Source organism: Nansenia antarctica, assembly GCF_963989245.1.
Source record: "Nansenia antarctica genome assembly, chromosome: 11".
Taxonomy (NCBI): domain Eukaryota; kingdom Metazoa; phylum Chordata; class Actinopteri; order Argentiniformes; family Microstomatidae; genus Nansenia; species Nansenia antarctica.
Window position 1 is genome coordinate 10,575,249 of NC_137681.1, and position 8,418 is coordinate 10,583,666.

At 36.4% G+C, this 8,418-nt stretch overlaps 1 protein-coding gene across 1 annotated transcript in view; it reads right to left on the reverse strand.

Annotated features, from left to right (window-relative positions):
• Nucleotides 1–8,217: 8,217 nt before the first annotated feature.
• LOC308167783 (ankyrin repeat and SOCS box protein 3-like) overlaps nt 8,218–8,418 on the reverse strand; it is a 6,241-nt gene continuing 6,040 nt past the window's right edge. Inside the window, exon 10 of the mRNA XM_080542262.1 lies at nt 8,218–8,418. This exon is cut by the window's right edge and continues 432 nt beyond it. The gene's annotated coding sequence lies outside the window, so the exon portion shown is untranslated.

Sequence of the window (8,418 nt, forward strand, 5' to 3'; positions counted from 1 at the left end):
CCTGTCCCAGAGCATAATTAGCCAATGCATGTCAGTTACTCACTGCTACAACAGATATAACAGGGTCAGATGCAACGCAGGGTTATCTGTAAATAAATCCAAAGACAGTTATTTATTTTATTTGAATTGAGCTTTTATTTATCTCAAATATAGACTGTAAACATGGTGGAGACACATATAATTGTAATTTTATATATATATATAATATATATATATATACATATACAGTAATTGTGTACACAACTGATCAGATCTGTGAGTGAGTCTGAATGCTGAACTCTGATCCCTGCTTGCTGGAGGACACAAGTTCAAACTGTTGTCACATTTCAACATGCCCCAGAGAGGGGGGGGGGGGGGGGGGGGAACAGGGCTCTCCTCCTCTTAAGCCTATGTACACAGGTTCTGCAAATGCAGACTAGATTATATTTCCAAGCAGGACATCTTCTACAGATATACTGTAGTGAATACTATAATTAATAGTGGACAGACAAACTATAATTTAGTTGCTCTTATACATTTGTGATAATACTTTAATAATTAATGTTGTTACATAGCAATCTACATTTTGGTTATTACAACATTTTAGAATAGGGACTGTTTTCCCACATCTGTAATAAAAAAAATAAAAAATCTGCTTTTTAATTACCAAATTGCTATGTAACATCATTTATACAATGTTGTACTGGTGTAATTACACAGTAACTTCACATTAGACTTATGATGACTATGATAATGAGAAATATGTCCAGGTTTGCATTAATCATGCACTGTAACACATCCATGTATGTAATCATTCAGACGGATATTAACGACTCCAAATGTCCAGTGGTTTGTTTTTAGCTGGTCCACTAAGAAACGCCATCAACCTTTGGCTTTGAGTGACTTAGAGGCGAGGAAGAGGACTCAGTGTACCGTCCATCCAGTGAAGTGCGGCCCACTGCACAAGCAGCACATTACATTTGAAGTGTTTACACTTCTACTGTAGGTTGTACGTTTCAAAAAGTGAACGTCTTTCTGCAACTGAGCATCACTCAATTGCCACCATACTACTTCAGTATTGACAGCACAGCTAAGAACATCAGCTAGCCCAATAGCAGTAAGGGTGTGCAGTTTATCTCTAAGGGTAAATAAAGTAGCCGGAAATGGTATGTGTTTTCAATTATGCTTAGCACAATACCTTTGTGTGTAATGTGGCTTCAATACAAATCATATATAGCCTACAATTCTATCATTCATGACACTACAATTATGCCTATATACTTTTTTCAGGGAAAATACTAGTAAAACAACAACAATTAGTTTCAGTTTATTATGTTGTTACAAATGTTACAGCTCAATTAATGCATTCACACCATCTATAATACTAAACAATGATATTCAAAACAAATATTGATAACAAAACCATTGAGCTAATAATGCTGCACATCATGTAAATGTGTCAAATGATTCAAATGAAGGTCCAACTAAAACAAGGCAGTGCATTAGCCACATATTGTTGTCTTGTGCTGCAATGTCAGGAACCGAAGCCTAAGAATTTTACTCTCTTACACTTGTGTAATACGACGTAACAATAAACTTGAAACTTATCAACTTATGAAAAGACCAACTTATTGACGTACCACGTACCGTAATTAGAGGCTTTATAAAACTATGGGCTGAACAAACTATCTCCCTTTAACCTTTTTGAAAGGCTATTGTCAGTCTCACTTATCATAAAGTACCTTTTTTTCTTTTTCTTTTTTCTTTTTTTTTTTAAAGGAAAGATCAGAATAAGAACTTAATGAAGAAAGATGGGTTACTAAGAGGACATCCTCTTTTGTGGGTGCTACAAGGCCAAATGCCAGTAGGCTTACTCCAGAGCTGGTTGCCCATGTGCTCCACGTCCTGACTGTTTTTGTCCTTACTTAGGAACAGGTCATTAGAGAGACTCTAATGGGGTTTGGGAGTTATTAGTGTCCAAAGAGAGATTCAAATGTCACTTTAATTAGGTGGCATTCTGAAGACTTCTTGTGTGGCGGTGTCACCCATTTTCTAAAACCTTGTTTGGGCTCCTGAGGAAAAATGGTGCCCAACCTCCAACTGCACAAAGAAGTGCAGCTTCTCAATTAAGCTGGACTGGGCGTGATGTCACCTGGGACACATTCCATAATATGACCCTGAACAAAGTAGTTCTAGCATTGCAAAACTTTCAACAGGCACACAAATAATACATCACCTTCAAAGTTCTATCCAAAAGGAGTACTCTAAAAAAATGTTGTTGAGCTGATTCAAAACATAACAAATGTTTATTCATGCAGATTACAAAATCCCACATTATTTCTTGCTTGGTTAATCGGCATTCGGCGGCCACGCTCGCAAAGCCACTCTAATGTTGTCATTAGTTATGCTTCTCTGGTGACCAAAAGACTGATCCTAAAGTCCTAGAATCCACTAAGGTTGATTGTGAATGGTTGGAGGAGATAAAGTACATCAAATAAATGGAAAAAGACTGTTAATTAAAAATATGAAAATGAACAAATATCTCTAACATGGTTTTGGCCTGGTATTTAAACCTTTTTTGAAATCCCTCCATTTAATTTTCTCTCCATCTTAAAATGCAAATTATGAATGTCAGTGAATGAGATAATGTTAGACATTGAAACTAGTCCATTTCTGTCTTTCGTGCGAATCCGATTTGCTCACAGATGTTTCAAGAATTAAAGTAATTTAGAAATTTAAATTGGCCTCATTTTAGGATTTTAGGCAATATTACTACACTGATTTGACTATTATAGGTCTATAATGTTTGCATTTTGACGACCCCTATACATAATTGATGCAAAAAGAGACTAAATAAATGAAAATATTACAGCCAAAATGTATTTACCTTCAAGACTAGAGGCCCCATATGTTAATAGTCATGTTAAAATAGAGCATTGCTGCAACACAAAAAGTGTGTACCAATGAAGTAAAGAAATAAAACCTGTGGCTCAAAACACAGTTTTTTCTCAATATCATGGAAATACACAAATCTTCTTAGCAACACTTTCACTTCCATCAAAATATAAAATACAAAAAGGGAGACTATGCTTATTATAAGTAATAAGAACATTTTGAAATTGAATTGTTTTGGAAAACAGTTTGCCTCCTGTGACGTGGCCTTATTTATGGATTGCCTGAAGTGTAATTGACATAAAGCTCCCTTGTTTTGACTGGACGCTAATGTCTTGTGTAGATGAAGAATTACTCAGCGATGTACTTTGACAGAAGACAAATGGCAGTTGACCTGTAGATTCAGAAAGGTGAGCAGCTTTTTGGCAGTGAAGAAAGTTGCTCTCGAAATATTTCCTATTTCCATTTAAGGTATGAAGTCCATACATGTTACTATTGGTCAAACGTAATATATCCTTAGATAATATATGCCATAGAATGTAAATCTATAACAAATATAACATATTTTCTCTGACAGGAAGGAAGAGAGGAAATATTGAGTATAAATATAAAGTATTATAATAGGTACCTACTCTAGGTATTCTATGAAACTGTAAATGACTTTCACTGATACCATACCAAAATAGACTAAAGTACAATATAAAACGGTTGTACTAAATTATGTACTAATGCAAACCTTGCATGGACTACATGAAATGAAAGAGGACACATATAGTACTTTTCAGTGCTATTTCAATTCAGTGAACTATAATTCATCTGTGATTTCTCTCTCAAATCACTAATGATAAAACCTCCAATGCTAATACTTTATTCCTGAGGGAACTTGCCTTTGGATTTGTTATGGAAAAGAGAAGAGACAATCCCAAGGATGAAGATTTGCCAGCTGAATGGATTTGCTGCTTTTCCTTAGTGCTATTTCTTTCTCCTCCCCCCCCCCCCCCCCACACACTTACACACACACACACACACACACACACACACACACACACAAACCCACACACACAGCAAATAAATTAAAACAAATGACAGCCTTTGAGAGTCAAACAACATAACCCACAAAGTAGCCCGCAAAGACAAGAGTTTGACAGCCTCACAACCACAACAGATGTTGTTCCAAAGGGAGTGCGCTTTCTGTTGAGCAGGCACTGTTGAACACACATGAATGAAACTGAAGAGCCATTGGAAAATGTCATTAAGTTAGACTGTTAAATAAGCTTCAGAAATGCAATCATTGAGATTTATTCCTTGACATTTAATCCAGCCAAATTTTGACAAAGAACATAAAAAGTTGCCGGAAGCTAAATCACACAGTGAATAAAAAGGACCAACTTCATTGTGCCTTAACATAAAAAGATCAGCTGATATTGATCCATAATTTGGACAAGTGCCACGTTATTGACAGGAAGACAAAATATGTTAGGCTGACCATGTTTCAAAAATTCCCCCGTACACTCAATCATTGGAACAGAAATTGCTCCATGGTATATAATAACACAAGCATGTTTTTTCTTCTGTAGATCAATGCTAATTGAGGCCCCCAGAAGATGGATGTAGCCTGTAACAGATTTAACCCAATGACTGCTGAGCAGCATAAGAGAAGTAGAGTTACAGTGTATACCGTCTCCAATCTACATGCAATAGACTACACTGGTACTGTCTGACTAGTGTTGCTGTATAGTCTAATTGTTTCTGTTTCATTTAGGCCAGTGATATACAGTACTAGAGTGACTCATTAAACGATTGCTTTCTATACAGGCCTAAGTACTAATTAGCCTGTATTACTTAAAAGAAGATCAATTCAGTGCAAATATACAACTCCTGTAAAATGTATAAGGCACAAAAAAATATGGTGGGGAAAAAAAGAACCTCCGTCGTTAACAGAACAACTTTTAAAAGTAGGTTATCAAAGTACGGTATATGCCAATATCTTGTGCTCAGGTTTTACAATATGAAACACCTTTTTGTAAGATTGTACACTCTCCCCATCCCCAAATACGGTATAAGTGTTTTTAGTGAGACAGTGACATGCAGAAGCCACTATCCTAGTAAATAAGTCATATATTAATAACAATTGCTCAACAGACAGCTCATAATATTCAATCAAAAGTTGGGTAAAAGGTAATTACATGACATTTTTCTGTTTTTAGTGAGACAGTATCATGCGTGACGTTCCGTATTTTCTGGCAAAGTAGAAATTACAACGTGAAACCTATATTTTTTACAACTACAACTCATACTTTTGAATGACAAAGCATTTAAGAAATGACTTGAAGTGGTGAAAGACAAATATCTGAAGCCTCTGCATGCAACTGTAATGCATGCAGCAAGCCTTTTGTATAGTAGGCAGAAACTGACTGAGTTTGTTTCATTGTTACTTCTTGTGCAATTTACTTGAGTATTGCATTACATTAGGCTATTAGATTTCTTGTAATGTCACACATTATGAAAATAGAAATTACATATGAAGCCACTATCCTAGTAAATAAGTCATATATTAATAACAATTGCTCAACAGACAGCTCATAATATTCAATCAAAAGTTGAGTAAAAGGTAATTACATATGATTTACATACAGAAATATATGATTCTCACTGTCAAATATGAGTTTGCAAGAACCAACAAGGGAGAAGACATTTAGAAATCAAGTCTCAAGGACTCTCAATTCTCTCCCTACCGATATAGAACTAACAGTTTGAATATGACGGTGATACGTCACCCTCATGAAAAAATATATAATTTGCCTAACTTTTACAATCAAAATAGTTTGTTTATTCAAGTTAAATTGGACCAGTATGGGGACCACTGTCCAGCATGAAAAGTATGTCTACACATGACCTTTCTTCACTCTTAAATGTCACATTTCTTAATCATTTGAACACTGTATCACACTCACCCCACAATGCTTATCAAATGGAGCAAACAACATATCAAATAAGCTAAATCCAAAAAAGAAACTGTCATACAATAGCAATATAATAAATGACACTTCTAAGTGATTTTCCTCTACGTGACTTTAGGCATATTCCACCTAGCATACTTAATGAAAATGCAATGAGTCATTATGGAGGAATACCACATGGGAAGAGCCACACAGAACAGCGTCATGAACAGTGCTAACAGAAGGACACCAGTCCCTGCAGCCCCCCAAAGGCAACTCTCTGTTGGTGCAACTTAAGCTCCTGGCCGTCACAATGGCAGATGGGGTAAACCATGCCATGAAGTGGAAAATAGACCTCTTGTGTTTTTAATGGCAAAGAAGACTTCAAGCAAGACTATGCGGTCTGCCAAACTCACCAAAAGTGAAGCAGAGGCAAGTGTTGAAGAATTGTACCATGCCAGCCCACTCAGTGTGAACGGTGTAAAAGCAATATTGAAATGGTATCCTATAACCAAACTGGTTTTATAATGGTAGTATAGTACTTTCATTTGCAATAACAGACACAGTCATGTTTAATTACTGATAACATTTTTATTTTTATTTTTACATTTTACATTTTATTCAAATTTCTTTATTTTCAAATATGAATGACATTTTAAAATGTATGGACATCTTTGTACATTTGTGTTGCAATCTTCTTATGTCAAATGTGGATTAGAAAAGACAAATGTCAAAACAAAAAATAACTCAATGCTGCCATCTTGTGTTAAGTTTCAGTCAACCTTAAAGTTGTGCATTACACATTTAGTGCTAAGACAGCTTGCCATCATTCCTACAAACTCACCTCACAGCGCATTGTTGACAGATTGCAGTTCATTGACAGTTAAGTCTGCGTGCAGCACGGGTTCCAGTCTTTCCATTTTCTTATTGCAGTATAAGTAGTTACTGAAGACCGACAAGTTACCATTGTTGCTCCTGCCTGTCCGCATTTCATCAAACCATAAAGAAATGCAGCTGTCATAGCACTGAATGAGGTGAAACTGTAGGCGTGACAAACTGAATGACGTCAAATTGGCATGACATAAGCTGAATCTTATGTTTGCGTACATCCCCTATAATAGGGGCCCGATTACAGGCACCTCTGGGACATGAGGATGCCTCTAAGGCAGTGGCGTGTCCAGACCTTTTTCACTAGGGTGGCCCAGTGGTGGCACCTAGTTATGCATGGGTGGCACAATTTTTAGAATTTAACACTTAATTCCCTGCATTCTGGTCAATTTGTATGCACCATGTTGTGCTTTTTATTACCATTTCTGTCTCCACTACCCATTGTATACTTTAATTAGGCTACTAACATTACAATCCCTGTTTAAAAGTCCCAGTGCTACCAATCACAACACAACAGAGTGGCACCATACAAATGTAATATTAAACTCCCATATTTATTCTTTAAACAAACAAATCTAGGGGAGTGGTCGGAGTTAACAACATATTGTCCCAATCCATTACCTGGCCATTACCTACCTGTGAAAAGTATGAAAAGTTTGAAAGGCATTTTCTCTGTTAGTTGATTTGGAATGTACCAACATTGAAATATGCATATCTTCTTCAACTTTTCAGATATCAACAGGTGCGTTTCCATAAAACATTCTGATTCGCATGAGAAATTTTATGGAAACAGCTTGATTCACATAAACTCGATGCGAATCACCTCTAATTCGCAGTCGCACAAAGTTGGGAATGCTACTTAAACAAACTAACTCTGTCATGGTCGGCGACTCCCAGATCCGTGTGCTATTACTGAGTGGGTAGATGACATTAGCAAATGGCCTAATATTCAATGGCCAGATATATATACACCTATAACTCAGAACGACACAGGATAAGTTAACCAGACAGATAAGATAGCCAGACTGTGTTTACCACCGCAAATTAATTAATTTATGCCCAGCCAAATCCATGTTTAGAGGTAGCTAGCTAACATTACATTGATCATACTCCTAAGACTGTTCACTTTTCAAAACATGCCGGTCGAGAGAGGACGCTGGCATTGCTTGTTCGCCACTTCTCCGCCCAAAATCTATATATACTTGCAATATACAGAGTAGATTGTCCTACAAAGACACTTAGATTTAGATTTAGTAATCTTCTTTTTATTTTACTACTCAATCTTTTTAGTTTGTAAAGCGTCTTTGAGTGTCTAGAAAAGCGCTTTATAAGTCTAATGTATTATTATTATTTGGTGGAGAAGCCTAGCGTGTAGACCCGTGAGAAATTGAGAGCATATAAATCACTAGATGCCTACAACTACGCAATCTGTGGTCATGTACAGTACATCAAATACCATGACATAGATTCAGACTTTTGTGTCTTGAAATCAGAAGTCCTCCCAAGCCAAAGACAAGGACACAAGACGACTATGTATAACGCACATATCACACACACACATTTGTTTACTAGACAGATAGAACACCAGCAAGCGCTGGTTACTTTGGCTAGGCCTGCCTTAGCTAGATGTTAGTCTAGCTACATATTAGACAATTGTTCATGTAAACAATAGGTTTTCCATTGAAATCAGAGAATAGATTAGCTATAGATTTCAGAGATA